General features: G+C 40.1%; 1 protein-coding gene across 1 annotated transcript in view; it reads left to right on the forward strand.

Annotated features, from left to right (window-relative positions):
- LOC122554917 (TSC22 domain family protein 1) overlaps positions 1-24,756 on the forward strand; it is a 216,304-nt gene that overhangs the window by 138,403 nt on the left and 53,145 nt on the right.

The raw sequence follows: 24,756 nt of genomic DNA on the forward strand, positions 1-24,756 counted from the left end.
GGACAGGCTGAAGATACTGAATAGTTTGCTTCTGTTTTCCTATTAACCTATGGTACACGCTGTCCAAGGAAACTGTGAAAAATATTAGGTGGAAATTGTATGAACATTTGAAGGAATTTAGCAAATGAGAGGGATATTTGGACTGATAGATGACTTGGTCTTTTCTGTTTTATCCTTATCAATGTGTCATTCACACATCAAGCAGGCCTGGAATTTTGGGCATTCTCTGCTGTCTAGTCAAAAATAATTGTTATCTTTACATTCTGTAAACAGTTATTACCAGGAATGTAGCGTGCAAAACCATGTAATAAAAGCTTCATATTGTACCTTACAGTTCACCAGAAATTCTAATCCTTTTGAAATGTACAAAGTTATTATAAATTGAAACCCTCCCCTGTACTGTACAATGTTATCAAAGCTCAAATTCATGCCAATCTTTTAGACAAGACCTTTCCCCACAATCTGCCTATATTCTGTTAAAATTTTCAGGCCCCAAATGCTGATACTTTTGTCTAAAATGACAATAAAATGCAGTGTTAATTCCATCAATGGGATTTATGGCACCTTCCATTTCAATGCTCACCTGCAGATTCATGTTTCTAACAGATAGTTAACACACACAGTCTTATTTCTGAATTATTTCCTATGTTTAATATTCTAATAATTTTTAAGAAATAATGGCTGTATTTATATACCTGGTACACCTTACCATTTTGCAGTTTAATGAGGTATTTCATGAAGTTAGTTATGACTTCATGTCCGTGTGCACTGGCTCAACAAAGCACAACCATTATCAAATCTGTCCACATTTCATATTCTTGCAATAACTTTACCCAGAGTACCAATTCCAATTCATTAAATCAAATTTTTTGTGTATGCTGATGTGAATACTGCTAGTTTGAGCTCTCCCTGTCAGTGATTTGCTTGTAAAGAAAGGACTCCCAGTGATATAATGAGCTGCTGTGTTAATTATCAGAAAGCTGGCTTTGATACCTTTTTACTTAAGGTGGAAGTGAGCACTGCAGATGCTGGAGATTAGAGTCAAGAGTGATTCCTGATGAAGGGCTTTTGCCCAAAACGTGATTTTTCTGCTCCTCTGATGTTGCCTGACCTGCTGAGCTTTTCCAGCACCACACTCTTGATCTTTTTTATTCAAAATGAGGGAAAGAAATGAGCCAAGGATCTTGGAATTACATGTGAATGTTTTAAGAAGCTCATAGTCAAACTAACAATTTTATTGATTAGGCAGTTGACAGTCAACATTATATATAGCTTATCTTAGCACCTCCAGGAAAGAAGTAAGGAAAAAGTAGACAGAAAGTGATGGCATCTATGTCACTGTTAGTGAATAGGATTTATAAAGCAGCCAGAAATTATAAGTGTCAACTATGTTGTGAAATGTAACCTGTGTGCAGCAGTGATATGATGTTTATTGCACATTGATATACCAGAAACATTTCCAGATTACCATGCTTTTAGATTGAATTAAAATCTCCACACAGCAATGAACTAAATGCTTCCATGTTCAGTGTAAATCTCTATGGACTCCATACAATGGTTCACCTTATCACACAGGTGTAACTTGGAAGCGGGAATGGGGAATACATTGAGAAAGTTCATATTGTGCTGAATTTGTGTAGATGCCAGTTTCTGCCCAACAACAGGGTTCCAAGAGAAACTGGGTATTCAAGTAATGGTTTCTAGCAAGCTCATGTCAGTATATTTCCATGCAGGGCATAGTTTATTGCATTTGGCGTTCATATTATGAGCTGCTAATCTGTTCATTTTTCTTTCTAAATCCTAAAACACAACCATCGCCGCTGTGCAAATTGACCTCTCTTTTAAAATGTTCACTAATCAGTTCAGATTCCCTCATGACTCTCTAATTTTGATCTGTTCAGAATTGCCCCAAGATTTTTGCCTTTGCCTTTGTCTAATGTTTAATGTTTTGTACATCACCCATTTCCATTATTCCATCAATAATGATGATGCCTGTGTCTAAATGTTAAGGTCTGGGATATCCTCCTTAAATCTCTGTACCTTTTGCCTCTCTTTCCTTCTCACCCTAATCCTTAAAACTCAACTCTTAGCCAAAGCTTTTGGTAACCTGCCTAGTAACTCCTTAACTGGCTAGCTGTTAGATTTTGCTTGATTGCATACAAATTGTCCTGTGTGAATCAAGATTTTACCTCAAGAAATGTAGTGTCTTTTGTGGTTCAAATTGCAGGTTATCTTGCAATTGCATTACATTTTGTTGCTTGGAAGGATTTTAAAAATGCAAGTTATTACTGTACCTGCTAATAACTAATAAATCATTAATGATTACTTTCTGCTGAACAGTAATTTTAAACAGTTTTTTTACTTGCAGATTGGAGACCATTTTTTGTGTCTGAGTTACAATTTAACTGTATTTTGTTCTTTGAGAGTCACCACCTCAGGTATTTGCTTACAGATCTAACAGACAAAAAAAGACCTAGACTTATATATCTAGATAAATGCAACTTGAAAAAAAAATTAAAATTAAAACATTTTAAATACGCCGTTACTTTTTCCCTGTCCTGACACTTAGTGATCTCTCCTTGTCCCAGTAGCCGGAAGACTGAAAGCTTACCAATATTAACCCAGTTGAAAAAGAGAAAACCAGACTAATCTGGTAACAGTTGAAAAATGTGGTGCTGGAAAAACACAGCAGGCCAGGCAGCATCCGAGGAGCAGGTGAATCGACCTTTCGGGCACAAGCCTTTCCTCAGGTATCCCGAAATGTTGATTCTCCTGCTCCTCGGATGCTGCCTGGCCTGCTGTGTTTTTCCAGCACCACATTTTTCAACTCTGGTACTCCAGCATCTGCAGTCCTGACTTTCTCCTAGTTAATCTGGTAACACAGCCAATCAGCCTAATGTCGATTCTGAAAAGATTTGAGACACATTAATCCGAGACAATAATTAATTGTCACTTGGAAAAATGTAGGTTAAAATAATGCAGACAGCTCAGTGTTTTGAAGGCATGTCCTGTTTGGTTGACTTGAGTTATTTGAAGTATGGTGAAGGGATTAAAGGGGTACTATGGCTAATGTATATATAGACTTAGAATCCTCAAAAGTACAGCAATAAAGTTAAGATATTGAAGGCCATTAAAGGAGCAGTGGTGTGTAGATATAAAATTGGCTCAAACGAAAAGCTTGTCATAAACAAGTGGCTGTATTTTGGAGATGGCAGCACAGGTTGAAAGGCCGGCTAAAATATTTCTTAAAGGAATCCTTATCTTGATAGGCAGACAGTACAAAAGCAAAGTTGCCACTCTTGACTTTCAAAAGTCAACAGTTAGACCTTTCTGGAGTATTGAGTTCATTCTGAGCACCACCAATTTCAAAGGATGCAAAAGTCTTATAGACTGTGCAGAATAGATTTGCCAGAATAATTCCAAGATTAGTGACTTCAGTTGTGAGAGAGATCAGAGAAGTTATGATGTTTATTTCTAAGCCCTTTTTGCTCTCAGGAGAACTGTGTTCTCTCTCAGCTGCGTACCTCAATGGCTGTGCACTTCAATGCAGCTACACACGGCCTGGTGGTTAGTTTGTTTATTGCCACTGCAACCAAGGAGCAAAGAACTTGTAGCTTCCCCAATGCCGACGAAAATTAACATGAGAGCCCATTCTAATTAGATGGAGTTAATAGCAAAATTCGCTGTCAGCTCCTGGAGTTATGTCAGCATTTCACTTTGCTGCAACTTGCTTGCCACCCCTCTCTCTGACCCTGTTGTTCATTGTACTGTCCATCCCTGACATTCGCTACCAATTTCCTTGACCCAGTTGCTTGCTTATCCTTTGTTTACCCTGCCACCCGCTGCTTGCTTCTTCTCCCCTGTTCCAGACTCTGTCTCTGATGCCCCTTGCCTCACTCTGCTGCTTGTTTCACCATTCCTCGACCCTATATCTTAACCTCGCTACTGCTAATCTTTGGCATTTGCCTCACTCCCCTCTTTCGTCTCCCCCAACCACCACTGCCGCCACCACCAGGAAGGAAGCAGTGTTTCTGGAAGAGCTGCAAGCAGAAGACCTAAGTTGAAAAACTGTAAATTGTTCACCATCACGTTACAATTAATAGCCAATCTAACAAGCTTGTATGCATGTGGTCTTTGGGCATCATAACAGTGCTATTCTCCCACTCTTTCCCTGTAACCCTGCACACTGTTTCTATTGAAATATTTATTCATCCAATGCTCTCTCAAATGCCTTTATTGAATGCACCTCCACCACACTTCTAGGCAGTGCATTTCCAGACTCAAAAATGCATGTTATGTGAAAGTTCTTCCCTGTCACACTACATTTGCCTCTTTTCCAAATCGCTTTAGATCTATGCTCTCCTGTTTTTGTTACTTTTCCAAATGGGAATAGTTTCTTCCTGTCTTCTTTCCAGACCATTGTTGACTTTGAAAGTTTAATCAAGCCTTCTGTTGTCCAAGGAAAACTGTTCCACCTTTTCTAATTTGCTTGTATAACTGAAGTGTCTCATCCCTGGTGTCATTCTTGGAAACATTTTCTGCACACTACGGTTTACATCCTTTCTAAAGTGTGGGACCTAGAACTGTACACAGTACTCCAGCTGAGGAATATCTAGTGTCTTATGCAAGTTCAGCTGTACTTCCCTAGTCTTGTACTCAATGCCACTATTAATGAAGTCTAGAATACTGTGTGTTCTATTAGCTGTTCTCTCCATCTGTCTTGTTACTTGTAATCACTTGAAGAAGAAACATTTGTTGGACTGTCAAGAAAAAGCAGGGAAATGATGGTACTTGAATAGATCTTTTCAAGAACGCAAACACCGTGCTATGAATGGCTTCCTGTGTATCATGCTGTTGTTTTGATTTATTTTCAGCCTTTATGCAATTGCAACAATGCTGTCTTCATACCAAATTCATTTACACATTTAAGGAAAAAAAGCTTGTCATTGCGTCGTATTCAGTAAGCATTCCAGCCAAGAGTGCTGAAACTCTGCTTTCACTTCTCAAATGTCAAGCAACACTGAACATATTGTGTTTGGCTCAAAGTCTTGAGGAGAAGCCCCTGGATATTTGTGTGAAATTATTGAAAGGAGCAAATGTTTGATGGATATTTGAAGCATGGACTTGTCATGAAGATGTAATTTTAGATGCACATATCGAATGGATGTTTAGATTGATTAATTATCTGTTGGGCAAGATCTGAAGGAGACTTTGCTTGACTGACTTTTCAGTCCAGCATCAGATACTTGAGTCAACCATTTTGGATTCTCTGAACTTGAATTTTGTATGAGGTTTGTATCAGGAATGACATTTGCAAATGCAACATCTATCCAGATATGAACATGCTTATTCCTGAGCTTACCCCATGGTATCAATTAGAAGTCTTGTTTCTATTAATGATTTGGATTTATCTGTGGGAGGCATGATCAGGAAATTTGGAGACGACACAAATTGATCATGTAGTTTATAGCCAAGAGCCTAGCTGTAGACTCTAGAATGATATCAGTGGTTTGGTTGACTTAGTGGAAAAAGAGCAAATGGAAATTTGATCTGTCGAAGTCTATGGTAATGCATTTGAGGAGGGCAAATCAAACCAGGAATGCACAATAAGACAGGAGCGTATTTAGAGGGAAAGAGGAAATCAGAGACCTGGAAGTGCATGTCTACAGATCCCTGAAGGCAGAGGGTATGTGGATATGGCGGTAAAGAAGGCATATGGAATGCTTTCCTTTTATTGGGTGAGGCATTAAAAACAAAAGCACAGATGTAATACTGGAACTAGGTAATAAACAGTTTAGGTAATACATGGAGTGCTGTGTCACCACATTACAGAAAGGACATAATTACTCTGGAGAGTGTAGAGAAGGGATATGTAAGTTGAAAATCGCAGCTATGCAGAAAGGTTGGGTATGTTATGTTTTCCTTGAAACAGAAGCAGAAAAATTGACTTGAGGTATACAAAATTGAGAGGACTAGATGGTGTAGAGGCGTCCGGAAAGCTGGAGGCTTCAAGTGATTGGTAGAAGAATTAGAGGGGACATAAATACTTTTCTACTTAGAGGGATAGTGTTTAGAATTCACTGCTTGGAATGGTGACTGAAGCAGAAACCCTCAACTCATTTAGAAGTGTGATTTGGGGCTGGCTGATGCCAAACTGTGTTGCTGAGCAGGTTAGTGCAATTTCATGCTACTGTTCATGACCCTTTCCATCACTACTACTTATTGAGCGTAGACTGGTAGATAGCCAGTTTTGTGTAAATGTCTCTATGGTAGTGTGCTGAAATTACTTGGTTAGAGATGTTTCAGTTTAACAGTCAGCATGTTGTGATGGCCCAAAGACTTTGTAGTACACAGTATGGTCAACCGTTTCTGGATATCAAATGAATTAAATAATTGATTAAAGACTGACATCTGTGATATGAGTCTCTGGTAGAAGCTGCATTGGGCATCCACTTAGCACTTCTGGCTGAAGATGATTGCGAAAACTCTCCTTATGTTTTGATGATATTAACTTCCCCAACCATGTAAGGATAGGAAAGGTTTTATAGTTATCACCTCTAGCTATTTATCAAATTGTTAATGACCAGTCATGACAGGATGCAACAGAACTGCAGAACTTTGGGATGATTTGTTGGATTTGGGATCATGTAGTTCTATTGATAATCTGTTAGCCTGCACGTAATTCTTTTATGCCAAGTTCACCAGATTGACATGAATTTTATAGGAATGTTTGGTGCTACTTCTGGCATGCTGTTCATTCATTTGCACCAGGTTTGTGATGTGTGTAGGATATTTAACTGTTAAATGCTGCTTTGAATTGTCCTTGGTTATTGAGATTATTTGCATTAATCAATTAAGATGATTAAAACATATTAACATTGCACTACAACAGTTTGAGTTGTTGCCCTAAACTTGAATGCGTAGTGATAATGGACCATGCAGTCGGTGTAACTACTGGATCATAGAGAGAGAAAGGACAATTGCTGATTTCATTTTGGTTGGAAACCTTCTTCAAGATTTAGGATTGAGATGGCAGGGGTGCATACCTAATTTATTTTATGAATTTAAATTAAATGGACATATTTGTGATCAGGATAAGATGCTGGTGAAGCTTTGAAAAGAGCGGATGAGACAGCTTGGATTACCAGAGAGCGAAGACCATTGGAAGCAGGAAATATCTTTTATTTTCTGGTGGATCTATTGATATTTAGAATGGCAACCTGGATGCATACAGTCTCATATTATCGAGCTTATTTACATCTTATATGATCCTAGAAATCAAGGCTTGCATTCCACTCAGGAGCCTTTTTTCAGATGAGTTGTAAACTGAGGCCCTATCTGCCTCCTTGGGTGGATGTAAGAGATCTCAAAGCACGGTCTCTAAGAAGAGTGGAGGAGTTATCTCCAGTCCTGGTTAATATTTCTGTCCCAAAAACGCTGCAATGTCAGATTATCTGGTCAATATCGTATTGATACTTGTGGGGGTTTGCAGTGTGCAAATTAGCAAGCTAGTGCACAGTTTATATATTACAGCAGACTAGACTTCAAAAAGTACTTCATTGACTTTAAAGCCCTTTGAGACATCCAGTGGTCATGAATAGCACTATATAAACACCTAACCTTTCATTCCTTTTTCAAGTAAACAGATAAAGCAAATAGATTTTCTGACAAAGTGGAACTGAGCTTTAGAAAGCAATGCAACATTATAACTGGGGAAAATTTGTGTTGGTTGTGGTTATAAATAACACCCCTGCACTTGACTATCAAGGCTATTCATCCAATGGGTAGGGGAAAGTGAGGATGCTGGAGAAAATGTTGACACTCATTCCTGTTGAAGGGCTTATGCCTGAAACATCGATTCTCCTGCTCCTTCGATGTTGCCTGACCTGCTGTGCTGTTCCTGTGCCACACTTTTCGACATTATTCATCCAGTGGAAAGGCAGCTTGATAACTAATTTGATAAATCCTGAATTGTGGCATAGTGCTCCTGCAAGAAAGCCAGTTGATTAAGTTGAAACCTGAAAAATCCTCAGAAATTTGGAGTTATTTAGAAATTTTGAAAGCAAATTCCACTTGAGAATTTATAAACAGAAAAGCTGGAGTAGGTCATTCATCCTTTTAAGCCTGTTCCACTATTCAGAGGTCATGGCTATCTGTGGCCTAACTCATATTGGCTCATATTGCTTAATACCTTTGCTTAACAAAATTAACTTTAAAACTAGCAACAGATTCAGCATCCACTGTTATTTGTGGAAGAAAGTTCCAAACATCTATCACTGTTTATGCGTAGAAGAAATTCGTAACAGCTCTCTTGAATAGTCTGGCGCTAGTTCTCCGATTATGACCCTTATTATAAAGTCATAGGCGCATACAGCATGGATACAGACTCTTTGGTTTAGCTTGTTCATGCCTACCAAGTTTCCCAAACTAAACCAGTCTCACTTACCAAATGTCTTTTAAATGTTGTAACTGTGCCTGCATCTACCACTTTGGCAGTTCATTCCACACATGAACTATTCTCAGTGTGGAAAAGGTTGCCTCTCAGGTTCCCTTTATATCTTTCCCCTGTTACGTTAAAAATATACCTCCTTGTTTTAAACTCCCCCAGTCTGGTGAAAAGACCGTTGCTGTGCCCCTCCTGATTTTATAAACATCTATAAGATCATTCCTCAAACTCCCATGCTCCAGTGAAGAAAGTCCTAGTCTATTCTTACAACTCAAACCCTTCAGTCCCAGCAACATCCTGGTTAATCTTTTCTGAACCCTCTTATATTTAGTCATATCCTTCCTATATTGGGGTGACCAGACTGTACAATCTCGACATGACGTCCCAACTTCTATAATCAATGGGCGGTAAGGTGGCACAGCATTTAGCACTGCTGCCTCACAGTGCCAGAGACCTGGGTTCAATTCCCGCCTCAGGCGACTGACTGTGTGGAGTTTGCACGTTCTCCCTGTGTCTGCGTGGGTTTCCTCCGGGTGCTCCGGTTTCCTCCCACAGTCCAAAGATGTGCAGGTCAGGTGAGTTGGCCATGCTAAATTGTCCATAGTGTTAGGTAAGGGGTAAATGTAGGGGTATGGGTGGGTTGCGCTTTGGCGGGTCGGTGTGACTTGTTAGGCCGAAGGGTCTGTTTCCACACTGTAATGTAATCTAATTAATAGACTGAGCAATGACGGCAAACGTGTTAAATGCTGTCTTAACCATCTGTCTACCTGTGTTGTAACTTTCAAAGAACTATGTACCTGAGCTCCTAGGTCTCTCTTCAACAATACTGCCCAGGGCCGTGCCATTAACTGTACAAATCCTGCCCTTGTTTGATTTGCCAAAATGCAATATCGTGTATTTATTCAAATTAAACTCCACCTGTCACTCCTCAGCCCATTGGCCCAAGGTCCCTTTGTAGTCTTGGATAACCTTTTTCACTGTTGACTATACCACTAATTTTGGTTAGTAAGTTTGTGGATGATACCTTGCCTTCTATATTCTAATCTAAATTGTTTATATGAATAGCAAGCGAAAGTGTACCCAGCACCAATCCTTGTGGAGCACTGCTAGTCACAGGCATTCAGCTGAAAAACCAACCTTCCACCACCACCATCTGTCTTGTATGGTCAACCCAATTTTGCATCCAGTTAATAAGCTCTCCCTGAATCCCAGACTATCTAACTTTACTAATCAGTCTACCATGTGGACCCTTGTCAAAGGTTTTACTAAAGTTTAAGTAGACAATGTCTACCACTCTGCCCTCATTAATCTTTTTGGTTATGTCCTCAAAACAATCCAATCAGGTTTGTGAAAAATTATTTCCCATGCACAAAGCATTGTTGACTATATCTAATCAGTCCTTACCCCTCCAGATGTATGTAAGATCTATCTCTTAGAAACCTCTTCAACAACACGATGTCCCACTGATGTCAGATTCACCACTGATGTCAGATTCATTTGTCTATAGTACCCAGGTTTCTCCTTAGAGCTTTTCTTAAATAAAGGCACAACATTAGCCGCCGCCTTCCAGTGCTGCAGCACCTTATCTGGGCTGTAGATGATAAAAAAAATTCACTGCTCGGCCCCAGAACGCCTTCCCTAACTTCCCAGTGTCCTGGAATACATTTGATCAGCTCCTGGAGATTTATCCACCTTTGTGTTTTAAAGACCTCCAGCACTTTCTCTTCTGAAATGTGGGTGGTTTTCAAGACATCAATATTTATTTCCCTTGAGTTCTCTAGCCTCCATTTCTTACTCCCTAGTAAACACTGATGTGAAACATTTGTTCAGTATCAGTCCCATGTCCTGTGGTTATGCACAGATGACCTTGTTGATCTTTAAGGGGCCCTATTCTGTCTCTAGTTGCTCTTCCGTACTTGTAGAATCACTTTGGATTACCCATAACCTTATCTGCCAAGGCTATCTAATATCCCTTTATCCCCTCCTGAAAAATACCCTTACATCCCTATACTTTTCAAGAGATTCATTTGATCCGTTGTCTATACCTAAAATATGATCCTACTTATTCTTGACCAGAGTCTCAATATCTTTATTCATCCATTGTTCCCAACTCTTACCAACCTGACCGTTCATTCTAACATGGACACAATGCCTCTGTATTCTGGTTACCTCACCCTTGAAAGCCTCATACCCTCGAATCCCAACCAGTAGAAATAGTTTATCTTTATCTACCCTGTATTTTCTTGTTGTCTTGTAATGAACAGAGTGTTTATAGTAACATTAAAAAATGAAATTTCTTTCTCAAGATGGAAAGTGCAAATTATCTGCCTTTAAGCGCTTTGTTCATAACTCAATGCAGTTATAAAGTTCAGTGTTAATTGGGATTGTGCTGAGTTGCATTCCAGTGCTGTGGTTGACATTCAAGCAGTAGCTAGCTGGACCCAGATCTTTCTAATATCAACAGGTTTCCCCTTGCGAGCAGGCGCAACATGATGAGATTTAAGTTGCTCTTTTATATACAAAACAAACTTTTCCCTGCTGGTGAGGACAATATCTCTGAAGTGACAGTCTCTCCAATCTAACATCTGTTTTAGCTTATTGAAAATAATTCCCCGCATTTAAGTATCTAAAAACGATTCGGTCTTTGTGTAGTGACCATCATCAGGCTAAGCATAGATTCCATCAGTGATGTTCCACCGAGTTGACAAATCTACTTGTTTGACCTTTGTGCATCTTTTGTGTGCGGTGTTTTGTGATTGTTTTCTCAGTATCTATGGTTTTTCAAATTTCCTGTGTGGAACTGGGGGGAAAAAAAAATTTCCGTTCTTTTACATTATGTTCTTTGGTCATAGTTCTCATGCCATTCTCTTGAGTCCTCCAAAGCAGCTCTAGTTTCCTTTAGTGAGCTGAAGTGGCAGGTGCAGATGTAGTAATTAGATCACTTGTGACGTGACTGACTTGCTGTCTGTTTTCAATAGAGATTTTTTAAATCAATTTTTCCCCTGGAGCGTCGGAGACTGAGGGGTGACCTTATAGAGGTTTACAAAATTGAGGGGCATGGATAGAATAAATAGATAAAGTCTTTTCCCTGGGGTGGGGGAGTCCAGAACTAGAGGGCATAGGTTTGGGATATTAAACAGACCTAAGGGGCATCCTTACCATGCAGTGTGTTGAGTGTATGGAATGAGCTGCCAGAGGAAGTGGTGGAGGCTGGTACAATTGCAACATTTAAAAGGCGTTTGGATGGGTATATCAATAGGAAAGGTTTGGAGGGATATGGACTGGATGCTGGCAGGTGGGACGAGGTTGGGTTGGGATATCTGGTCGGCATGGACGGGTTGGACCGAAGGGTCTGTTTCCAATGCATAACATCTCTATGACTCTATGAGAATGTATTTGTTTAAACCCTTTGCTTTGTAGCAGCAATTAATTGTCCTTATTTAGAATGTATTTTCTGACATGCTGGACGCAGATTTGCTGGAACTTATAAAAGGGAATTGGAAGCTTTCTTAAGCATTTATTGGATAGTGTGAAAAAGAGCAAGGGATTATGACAAGCAGGGTAACTGTTTCAAATAACTGGCATACACAGTATGGACTGAATGGTCTCCCTATATGTATGATTCTGTGAATTACGGGAATGCATTTTCACTGTACTGAATTATGTAATTGACTATTTCTGTCTCCTGGATGGTTATTTCTAGTCTTTTGGTATCCTAGCCTCTTGCAATGTTTATCTTGGTCTTTTCCAAAATTCTCAAACTTTTTTTTGTCAGACATTAATGTCTGCCTTCACACACATTCTTGTACCTCATCTTTCAGCTCAACTTTGGGTGTTTACTTTGTCAGTGATTCTATTTGCCAGAATGGACTCTGCTCATAAGAGTAAGTGTTTAGTTATCTCTATGAAACAGCCAAGTTAATCTGTATCTTTCGTCTTGGAGCTTCAAAATCTTGCAAGTCATTGTAGATGTACATTTTCAGCCTGTATATTTGTTTCCTTTCTATTGTTCACTCCCATTATCAATTACTCATTATCTGTATCACTGTTCTACTTTTTTCTATAGTCATATACTATTTAACCATAATTTGCTTAGTTTTTAAAAAATTCTTACCATCTCTTGCATTTCCTGTCATGATTGTAAAATCTCACCATATTATTTCCCAGAGTATCTAACCTCAGCAATTTGGATGGAGACAGTATAGGATTTTATATGACATTGAGCCATCCAGCATGGAAACAACTTGGTGCAGCTCATCTGTCCCAACCAGACATCCCAATCTGACCTTGTTCCATTTGCCAGCATTTGGCCCATATCCCTCTAAACCCTTTCTATTCATATACCCATCCAGATGCCTTTTAAATCTTGTAATTGTACCAGCTTTCACCACTTCCTCTGGCAGCTCTTTCCACACACGCACCACCTCCTTTGTGAAAAGGTTGCCCCTTAGGTCCCTTTTAAATCTTCCCTTAAAACTCAAACCCTCCAGTCCCGGCATCACCCTTTATAAATTTAAGTTGCTCTTTAGAGGGGCAACCAGAATTGTATGCAGTATTCTAGATGTGGCCTCACTAATGCCCTTTGCAACTGCAACTGACAGCCCAATTCCTTTTACTCCATGTGCTGTCCAATGAAGGCAAGTGTGCCAATACCACTTTTACCACTCTGTCTATCTGCGATTCCATTTTCAAGGGAAGTGCACCTGCATCTTTAGGTCTCTCTGTTTGGCAACACTCTCCAGGGCCATACCATGACTGTATAAGCCCTGTTCTGGTTTGCCTTACCAAAATTAGTCTTTTTATGACCCTTGCAAGTTGCATTTCATAATCCTTTTTAGCTATTGGTATAAGCTGCTCTGCATTGTCCTTTTGTCGGATCTGTACAGTTCTTTGCATTTTTATAAGCCCTTTTAATTTTATGCTGTTCCTTACCTCCTTGGATGACCTTTTTAGCCTTATTTTTGTCATGTGCAGTTCTTCCTTCTCATGGGTACAAACTGCTTCCAAACAGCATCAAATGTTTATTTGAACACCCTCCCCGTTCCTTGGTTGTTTCACCTATTAGCAGAGCTTCATAGTGACATTAAGCAGTTGAGTTCTGCAATCTGTCCATAATTAAAAACAAATGGTGCCGGAAATACTCAGCACATATGTGTAATTGTTAACACTTGAGGACAATCCTTTTTCATTAGAACTGGAAAAAGGAACAGCTATTCAGCAAATACTGAGCAAGAGATAAGGGGAGAAGAAAAGGAAAGGTCTGGGTAAAAGTTCGATGAGATTAAATGACAAAAGAGATGATGGTGTGAACTGAAATGAGATGGAATAAGCAAAGGAAACTAAACTGGGGTAGGGGAGGTGTAAATGGGAAACACAATCATCAGAAATCCTCATCTGAAAAAGTGAGGACAGAAGTTTATGACTGAAGTTCTTAAAGTTATTGAGTGCAAACGTCTGTAAGCTGCCTAATCAAAGACTAGGCGCTGTTACTTGTATTAGAGTTGTTTGTTTAGAATAGTGTAGGAGTTTGAAATCAGACTGGGGAGAGAACTTAAAATTGTGCTCATGGAAGCTTGTGGGCCATTCTTGTGCACTGGCTGGAGATGTTCTGAAATTGTGATTTTTGAGAAGATTTGTAGCTCAGGTTGTACATTTGCTCGCTGAGCTGGTAGGTTTGTTCTCAGGCATTTTGTCACCTTGCTGGGTAACATAATCAGTCAGCCTCTGGTGAAGCGCTGGTGTTTTGTCCCGCTTTTGATTTTTGCCTTGGTCTGTTAAGGTGGGTGATATCATTTCCAGTTCTTTTTCTCAGTGGTTGGTAAATGGGGTCTAAATTGATGTGTTTATTGATGGAGTTCCGGTTTGAATGCCAAACCTCTGGGAATTCCCGTGAGTATCTCTGTTTAGCAGAGATAGATGGATGTGCTGTCCCAGTCGAAGTGGTGTCCTCCTTCATCCATATGTAAGGCTACTAGTGATATTGAGTCATGTCTTTTGGTGGCTAGTTGGTGTTTGTGTGTCCTGGTGGCTAGTTTCCTGTCTGTCTGTCCAATGTAGGTTGTTACAGTTCTTGCATGGTATTTTGTAAATGACATTCGTTTTTCTGGTTGTTGGTACAGGGTTCTTTAGGTTCATCAGTAGCTGTTTCAGTGTGTTGGTAGGTTTGTGGGCTACAGTGATGCCAATAGGTCTGGTAGTCATCTCCAAGATGTCTTTGTATAGTAATGTGGCTAGAGTTTCTGGGCGTGCTGTGTCTTGTTTGGGTTTGTTGTTCAGGAATTGGCGGACGTTGTTTATTGGGTACCCATTGTTCTTGAATACACTGTATACATATTTTTCTTCTGCTCGTAGGTCCTGGGTGTTGCAGTGTGTTGTGGCCTGTTTCAGTGATATCCTGATGCAGCTCCATTTGTAGGTTTTGGAATGATTGCTCCTGTAGTTGAGTATTTGGTTTGTGTATGTTGTTTTCCTGCAGACACTAGTCTGCAGTTCTCCATTGACTGTTCATTCTGCTGTGACATCTAGGTAAGGGAGTCTGTTGTTCTCTTCCTCTTTGTTGAAATTTATGCAGGAAGGATGATAATGATATTGTAGGTTTTCTCTAATTTCTTTCCGTTTCAAAGATGTCATCCAAAAAGCGACCAATTCCTTAGAATTCTGGTCTTCTGAGAATTGGCTCCAAGGATAGAGGGTAGTGTTTTGTGATCACTGTGTACTATATTAAATTGAAAGAAGTACAAATGCCTTATTTTATACAGAGTCTCCTCTGAAAGGAGTGGTGTTTGGTAGCTGAGGCTCTATGAGAAAGGCATCATGATGGATGGAACTCCAAGGAATTTAGGATGTACTAAATTATTGATTTCAACATGTAGACCTCTTTTCAAAGAGGCCTACAACAGCCAATAGGTAATTGAGAAGTGACCTTCTGGCAGTGTCCTGTGTTGACTCATTGGGCGGCACGGTGGCTCAGTGGTTAGCACTGCTGCCTCACAGTGCCAAGGACCCAGGTTCAAGTACCGCCTCAGGCAAATGTCTGTGTGCACATTCTCCTTGTGTCTGTGGGTTTCCTCCGGGTGCTCCAGTTTCTTCCCACAGTCCAAAGTTGTGCAGGTTAGGTGATTGGCCATGCTAAATTGCCCGTAGTGTTAGGTGCAGGAGTAAATGTAGGGGAATGGGTCTGGGTGGGTTGCTCTTCGAAGGGTCGATGTTGACTTGTTGGGCCAAAAGGCCTGTTTTCTCACTGTAGGGAATGTGATCAGAATGTCACACGTGTTCAGAATTGGGGATACTTAATGCAGAAAGACTAAAAAGGAAAAGATGACACCTTAAAGCTGTTTTAAAAACAGACTGCAATTGCTGTCTGTATGTCAATGAGCTAATGTACTGGTATGGACATATGTTGTGAAAGTCAATTTTAGGACAGCCTTTAACCCACCTGCACTTGGAGGAAAAGACGCACTCCGCTTTGAGTGCTGCCAGCCAGCCATTGTTGAAAGGAACCAGCATTTCGGTCCACCTGCAAAACGATCTCCAAAGTGACAGCTCAACCACCAGTGTCAAACCTATTGGTACCACCCTCTGTAATGGCAACAGCGTTCTACTGTCTTGTCTTCAAATGATTGAGACTGATCATTTTTTAAATTCTGTCTCTCTTTAGACTTTCCTCGTATTCCTAATGTGTCTCCCATATGTCTAGTAACTAATATGCTTACTCTTAAGCACAAGGAAATCGGCTTTTTAAAATATGAATTCATTTAGCTTGAGCAAATAGTATTCACAAGGGAAGGGATATTTTTAAAATTAACATTGCAACCAGCAAGAGGGTTCCTCCTTCCTCACCAGAAGCTTAACAATTTGGTGGGATCATAGCTGGAGCCATAATAAATTAGAGAACTTTATCCAGGGATTGGTCGTAACAAAGGGCAGTGTTGTATCTCCTGTGCTGGAATGTGAATGCACTGTAGAGGAGGAAGGGATGTTGGTGATTGAGGAACGGGTCTGCATGCTGCAGAGGAAGCTGTGTTTTGAAACACTAGGAGGTAAAGATGCACAGGGATAGTTCTGGTTGAAGAGAGATTGGGATGATTTGATGTTGGTTGATAGTCTAGTCCCAGAAATCTAAGATGTTGAAGGGAAGGGATCGGGATAGATCCCTTGGAGGTGACAGAGTGGGAATTGGAAAATGAAATTTTCCATTTCAAGGGCATGAATAGAAACAGTACTTAGTGGTTATCATTGTAGAGAAAGAGGGCGAGGAGATTTGAATGGAACAGGATCAAAGAAAGCAGTGGATGGAGCAAATGATAAAATCAAACTGCATGTTAGAAGAGGCTTAAGAGCGAGTCGAAGTTGTTGAGGAAGGACAAGAATGCCATGTATATGTTTCAGAGCCTTACCTGAGCGTGAATTTCCCAATATAGATTAGTGTGGCGCGGTGGCTGAATGGTGAGCACTGCTGCCTCACAGTGCCAGGGACCCGGATTCGATTTCAGCCTCGGGAGTTTACATGTTCTCCCAGTGTCTGCGTGGGTTTCCTCTGGCTCTGGTTTTCTTCCACAGTCCAAAGATGTGCAGGTTAGGTGAGTTGGCCATATTAAATTGCCCATAGTGTTCAGCAGTGTGTAGATTAATTAGGTGCATTAGTAAGGGGAAATATAGAATAATAGGGTAAGGAAATGGGTCAGGGTGGGTTACTCTTCGGAGGGTTGGTGTGGACTTGTTGCACCAAACGGCTTGTAGGGATTCTAAGATAAAAGGTTTGAAGTGTGCTGAATATGTTGTTGATGTCATGGGTGAATCTGAACCAAAATAAATGGAAATTCAGTTGTGATCCACATGGGATGAGCTGAACTCCGAGGATGTTGTTAAGGAAAGATGTGGTCATGAAGATAAGCTTCCATAGATATTGATAAGTATAAACAGAAAGCAGTGAAGGTGGACAAGGCATTTTTAAAAAAAAAACAAATTTTGTCTAAAAGAATAATTGAACTTAAAGCTGGACTAAATTTTTGTCTGAAATACTTCATGTTTGTGATTGAGTGTCATCATCTGCTAACATATAATTAAATCTGAATTGGATGTTCTCATTTTTGTTGTTTGTTCAGAGATGTGGATCATTTCGAACAAGAGTAATACATGTTACTTATCTGGCCATTATCGCTGGTGCTGAAATCTCTTGGCCTTAATTCTCTGATAATCTCTCAGCTCAGCAGGCCAATCTCTCTGAGCAGAGCCATCTGGGCTTTTTCATGCTTTCTCCTGTTTAGGCTCTATTTGTCTAGGGAAGACATTGTAGCAGGCATTGACCTTGCTCTGTGCTCTGAACATAAGATTTTGTTGCCTTTTTTAAAATTCTATTTGTATGTCATATCCTAAATCCCTTTACTTAAATTGTTGGTTGAGACTTTGATGCGAGGCAGTAATTAGCAAAGCATATGCGATTTTGGGGTTCATAAGAAACCTTGAGTATGAAAGCAGGGATGTTATGCTGAACATTTATGAAAATCTGGTAAAGCCTCAAATAGGCTGTTAAAACTCATCCTCTGGATGAAAGGATGCAAGAGCCCTTGAGAGGTACAGAGGAGGCTTAACAATGATTCTTGGGATGAGAGATTTCAACTGTAAGGTTCAATTGAAAAAGCTGGAGTTGTTTCCCTTAGGCATGGAAATTGAAGAGAAATTTGATGGTGGTGTGCAATATTGTGATAGGCTTAGATATGGTAGACAGTAGCTGTTCCCATTAACTTATCAAATCTTTGTGCTGGTCTTTGGAATGTTCTAGGTAAGGGATGCAAGTTAACCTGGGGAGGTGACGTTGTCATCTAACAGGTGGTAAAGGTCTGGAACTCCCTGTCTGAGTGTGGTGGAAGCAGCGAGTGTGAATGATTCCTGGAAAAAAGTGTTGGATGCAGGTTTCACATTTATGATGTATATAATAGTGAAAGGGACTGTCTGTTCAGTGAGTTGCAAAGCTGCTATGGGATGAATGCCCTCCTTCTTTAAATGACTCCATTCCATCAAAGGCACTTGGCTCCTTTGGATTCAATAATGTCCATTCCGAGTAAATGAAATATTATTTCCATTGTAAAATGATTATAAGCAATCTTCAAAAATCTTTGAAATTTTTAATAGTACATGACAAGCACTTGAAATGCTAACCTTCAAGACGATAGCCAAGTGCTGGAAAGTGGGATTTGTGTAGATAAATTGTCCAGACCTGATAGGCCGAAGTGTCTCCTCTGTGCTGTATGACTCTGTGACACTTACGGTGGAACTTCCTACCCAAAATGTTGGTAGTCTGTGGATTCATCACAATATTGAAGTGTTTAGATGACCACTTGAAATGTCATGGCGCATAGACTCTGGGCCAATTGCTGGAAATTGGGACTAGAATGGATAGATACTTGATTGCTGGCAGGGCCATGATGGGTTGAAGGGCTTCTTTCTGTGCTGTAAAACTTCGACCTCTTGGTTTGTTTGGTTCTGTCTTCTGTATTGCATGCTGTTACAATTGACTCATCAATGTCTTTAAGCCCCACTGTATTTTTATTAACTTGTATAGTTTTGTATATGCCAGCATTTGTCATGGCTACCTTCATACATTCAGGGACATCAAGGTGAGACAGAAAACTTAGCACATTATGAAAATAACCACTCAATCCACTTGTTACTATTCCAAGCAGCATGTTTCAAATCTTCATAACTTGCATTTTAAAACAAATATTTGTCCCCAAATCTTTGCCCGTTACCTTTTCTCATTACTGACCTGTCTGCTGAAATGGTTGCTCATTATTTTTGTATCAAAACCCTCCTTTTGAACATGTTTACTAATGTTTCTCCTCGCTTTCGCTTCTCTTAAGAAAACCAATCCCAACTTCTCTACCCCTCCACATAACTGAAGGTCCTCATCTATTTCATGCATTATTCAAAGGCTGTGGTTATCATGTGTTGATTCTCAGAATGCCAGTTCTGTTTAGTTTGTCATTAACATTAATGGTTAGATAGTGTTAGACTCAATCATTTTATTGTCAACCTTTGAATCGTACTAGCATACTCTGTTGCAAATTGGATAAATTCTTCCTCCTTGGATGCCTTTTGGTATTATGGTCATTACCCAGTTTTCTTCAGTTGTATTTTAGTGGATGTCCTTCTCCCTTTGTACTAATTGCTTTACGTTCTGTTTGCTTTGGCCAAACTTTCTTTGACGCTTGATTTAGAAATACAAAATCATGAGAAGGAATGATGTGAAAGTCGTGGACAGTCTACTCTTTCCATTTTTGAACTTGCAGAAGTCTTGTAGAAGATCACTTTTTCACTTAGTTCTGAACCAACTACTGTTTTGATTAGTCTAATATTAGCATATAGTAGGTTTCATGTCAGGATACTTTTGCTGTTAAAGTTCAAAGAATGATTACAAACTTGTTTATGAATAATTTAGTGTTCGTTAGTCCAATAATACTGTGACTGTTGAAGAGCAGTTGAGCTTGAAAACTGAATCTCATTAACATTGCAATACTGAGTTTCCGTTTGAAGTATTTCTCAAACAACATGCAAATACTAATTCTGGTCTTGATTTCAGATCTTGAGTTCTAATTCTGACACCAACTACACTTACTTTTCCAATAAAATATTAAAGAAATTCTTGCTGGCCATAAATTGAAATTCCAGCTTCTGACCAAAATTATCAGGATGCAAAATGTAGCCGTTTAGCGACTGTCCACTCTGCATTGTAATTACAGATCTGAATCTTAGAACCACTCAAGGAGTAGGACAAGTGAATTCACAATTGCAATGTTGTGGTAATCCCACCGCCACCCATTTATTTTGGCAGTCATTTGTTGAAAACCAGGGAAGATGCTGATGTCGTGATCTGTCGCTGGAATAGTAATCCAGAGAGCCAGTCTAATGCTCCACCATGGCAGCAATGGAATTTAACTTCAGTTAATAAAAATGGTGGGATTGAAAGTTGGTTTTAGTTAGGGCAACTATGAAACCAATATTGATGATTTTTCTTGAAAAGTACCTACGTGGTTTATGGCTGCCCTTTACCTACATGTGGCTGAAGACTCACAGCAACATGGCTAGTTTAACTGCTTTCTGAAATGGCTGAGCAAGTCACTGGATTTAAGGGGATTAGGGATGGCAACAAATTCTGGCTGTCAGCAATGCCCACATTCTGTGGAAGAATTTTTGTTAGAAGATTTGCTGAATGCATACAGTATTACTTTTTGAGAAGTCAGTTTATGTAGAATCTGTACCTATGAAATACTCCCTCCTGTTTTATTCTACGCAAGACCTTTTCCCTCCTTGTTCTCATTTGCAATCCAAACAAATTCACAGTTGTAACCTTCAACCACAAAGTTTATGCTATGTTCCTGCCAGACAGAAAAAGTGCACTAAACTCTCATTTAAAAAATCTTTAACTAGCTCCTGGGTCATACTCAGGAATGTAACAATTTGCTGTTTAATTGAAGTGGGAGCAAGAGGCCACAGCTGGCTTTTCCAGCAGTGGGTTAGGAAGCCTTGTGTATTTAAAATACAGTGCCTTTTTAATTGTCATGTTCAAGAATCAAGGCCACTGAGATTGCAGCTTCCATACAAATATGGGCGTGATTCCATAATTTGTGCCCATAAAGTGCCATTAACACCTCAATACTTTGCAATAAAAGTACAATTGCACTAATTGTCGTAATGATTTGATCACATTGATTATGTGACATAAATCAACATGTCAGTGCAGTATTGCTGTATCTGACCTACCAAATGAAAATGCATGTTAAGAGTTCGAGTCTATGTTTAGAGTTGTACTGAAGATGACCTAATTGCCCAACTTCAAGCAAAGGGTGCGAGCATATCATTTATATCAGGGCCTAAACGCTGACCTTTTATTGTCAACATTTTTGATTTCAAAATTTGTAGCAAATCGTGTTCCAGTGGAACCTGAAAAGCAAATAATTGTTATTTACCTAAGTTGGTAATGTAATAAATTGTTTATTTGATAGAAAAATACACATTGTGAATGAAAATGAGAATTCATAGGATAACTTAATTAATCCGTCCCTAACAGGCTCAGCGTGTTCTGCCAAATTTGAAGTACTAAACAACTCGTGTTCTGGTTGTAGTTAGTAAACGAAGTAAACAGTTAATCAAGTGTATACAAGTAAACTGCAGGAAAAAAAATCCAAGAACAATTTTACAGCTGTCCACAGGGAACCTGAGTTCAAATTTGGTGGATGCAATTTGTTGAAATGGAACTGAAGAAAATGAAAATGATGGTAATACTCTCAGGACTGATCTGGAAGAATCTCCTACACTTCTCAATGGAAAGAAGTTTGAATCACATTAAAAAGCAGTGGTATAATAGCATGTTGATTGTTACATTGTCAAATTTTGTCCAGAATATAGCAATCCCAAGGTTTTATTCAAGCTGTAGTCTTATAATTTGGAAAGATTTCCTATAATGTTTGGTCTAGTGTCTTAGTTTGTCTGTCTCTTGAAGTTTACGGGGGTATTTTAAAGGTACTTCATAAATGCAGTGTGCTTTTTTTTGGATAGACAATAGGTGCAGGAGTAGGCCATTCTGCCCTTCAAGCCTGCACCACCATTCAATATGATCATGGCTGCTCATCCTTAATCAGTATCCTGTTCCTGCCTTATCGCCATAACCCTGGATTCCACTATCCTTGAGAGCTCTATCCAACTCTTAAATGAATCCAGAGACTGGGCCTCCACTGCTCTCTGGGGCAGAGCATTCCACACAGTCACCACTCTCTGGGTGAAGAAGTTTCTCCTCATCTCTGTCCGAGATGGTCTACCCCGTATTTTTAAGCTGTGTCCTCTGGTATGGCACTCACCCATCAGCGGAAACATGTTTCTTGCCTCCAGAGTGTCCAATCCTTTAATAATCTTATATGTCTCAATCAGCTCCCCTCTCAGTCTTCTAAACTCAAGGGTATACAAGCCCAGTCGCTCCAAACTTTCAGCGTAAGGTAGTCCAGCCATTCCAGGAATTGACCTCTTGAACCTACGCTGCACTCCCTCAATAGCCAGAATGTCTTTCCTCAAATTTGGAGACCAGAACTGCACACAGTACTCCAGGTGTGGTCTCACCAGGGCCCTGTACAACTGCAGAAGAACCTCTTTGCTTCTATACTCAATCCCTCTTGTTATGAAGGCCAGCATGCTATTAGCCTTCTTCACTACCTGCTGTACCTGCATGCTTACCTTCATTGACTGGTGTACAAGAACACCCAGATCTCTCTGTACTGCCCCTTTACCTAAACTGATTCCATTGAGGTAGTAATCTGCCTTCCTGTTCTTGCCACCAAAGTGGATAACCATACATTTATCCACATTAAACTGCATCTGCCATGCATCTGACCACTCACCTAACCTGTCCAGGTCACCGTGTAATCTCCTAACATCCTCCTCACATTTCACCCTGCCACCCAGCTTAGTATCATCAGCAAATTTGATAATGTTATTACTAATACCATCTTCTATATCATTAATATATATTGTAGGTTTTACTAGGATTCACCAACATGTATATTGTTTCATCCTGTTTCAACCTTGTAGATTTATTTAATTGCAGATGATTTGATTCCTCTCTTCCCCTTTTATGCTGGCCTATGAGGATAGAAAGTCATCTCTGAGTGGTTATTCTTGATGTACAGGCAGTGCCTTTGCTGGAATGCTGCTGTATCTGGTTCTGTTGTCAACGCTATGTCAATCACGGAACTGACAAAACTTGTACTGGTTCCTAATGAAGGACCTTTGCCCGAAATGTTGATTCTCCTGCCCCTCGGATGCTGCCTGACCTGCTGTGTTTTTCCAGCACCACACTCTCTAATCTAATCTCCAGCATCTGCAGTCCTCACTTCCGCCTAACTGATCAGTTGGCCTAGTCCATACCAGTGACTGAACCGAGAATCTCCTTGACTCTCTGCACCAAATCAAGACAATTTTCTGATTCAGTATGTGAATGTGCCTACTAGAGAAGATGCAGAAGTTGACCTACTCTTGGGGAAACAAGGTGGGGCAGGTGACTGAGGTGTCAGTGGGGTGCACTTTGGGGCCAGCGACCATAATTCTATTAGTTTTAAAATAGTGATGTAAAATGATAGACCAGATCTAAAAGTTGAAGTTCTAAATTGGAGGAAGGCCAATTTTGATACTATTAGGCAAGAACTTTCAAAAGGTGATTGGGGGCCGATATTCACAGGTCAAGGGACAGCTGGAAAATGGGAAGCCTTCAGAAATGAGATAACGAGAGTCCAGAGACAGTATATTCCTGTCAGGGTGAAGGGGAAGGCTGGTAGGTATAGGGAATGCTGGATGATTAAAGAAATTGAGGGTTTGGTTAAGAAAAAGATGGAAGCATATGTCAGGTATAGACAGCAGAGATCGAGTGAACCCTTAGAGTATAAGGCAGTAGGAGTATACTTAAGAGGGAAATCAGGCGGGCAAAAAGGGGCTAAGAGATAGCTTTGGCAAATAGGGTTAAGGATTATCAAAAGGGTTTTTACAAATACATTAAGGACAAAAGGGTAACTAGGGAGAGAATGGGCCCCTCAAAGATCAGCAAGGCGGCCGTTGTGTGGAGCCGCGGGAGATACTAAACAAGTATTTTGCATCAGTATTTAAAGTGAAAAAGGACATGGAAGATATAGAATGTAGGGAAATAGATGGTGACATCTTCAAAAGTGTCTCTATTGTGGAGGAGGAAGTGCTGGATGTCTTGAAATGCAAAAAAGTCCCGAGGATCTGATCAAGTGTACCCTAGAACTCTGTGGGAAGCTAGGGAAATGATTACTGGGCCTCTTGCTGAGATATTTGTATCCTCAATAGTCACAGGTGAGGTGCTGGAGGTTGGTTAATGTGATGCTGCTGTTTAAGAAAGGTGGTAAGGAGAAGCCAGGGAACTATCGACCAGTGAGCTTGATATCGGTGGGCAAGTTGTTGGAGGGAATCCTGAGGGACAGGATCTACATGTATTTGGAAAGGCCAGGACTGATTAGGGATAGTCAACATGGCTTTGTGTGTGGGAAATCACGTCTCACAAACTTAATTGGGTTTTTTGAAGAAGTAACAAAGAGGTTTGATGAGGGCAGAGCGGAAGACATGATCTATATGGACTTCAGTAAGGCATTTGACAAGGTTCCCCATGGGAGACTGATTAGCAAGGTTAGATCTCATGGAATGCAAGGAGAACTTTCTATTTGGATACAGAATTGACTCAAAGATAGAAAACAGAGTGTGGTAGTGGAGGGTTGTTTTTCAGACTGGAGGCCTGTGACCAGTGGAGTGTC

Source organism: Chiloscyllium plagiosum, unplaced genomic scaffold (genome assembly GCF_037043375.1).
Source record: "Chiloscyllium plagiosum isolate Xiang-an unplaced genomic scaffold, Cpla_swu_hap1 HiC_scaffold_12, whole genome shotgun sequence".
Taxonomy (NCBI): Eukaryota; Metazoa; Chordata; class Chondrichthyes; order Orectolobiformes; family Hemiscylliidae; genus Chiloscyllium; species Chiloscyllium plagiosum.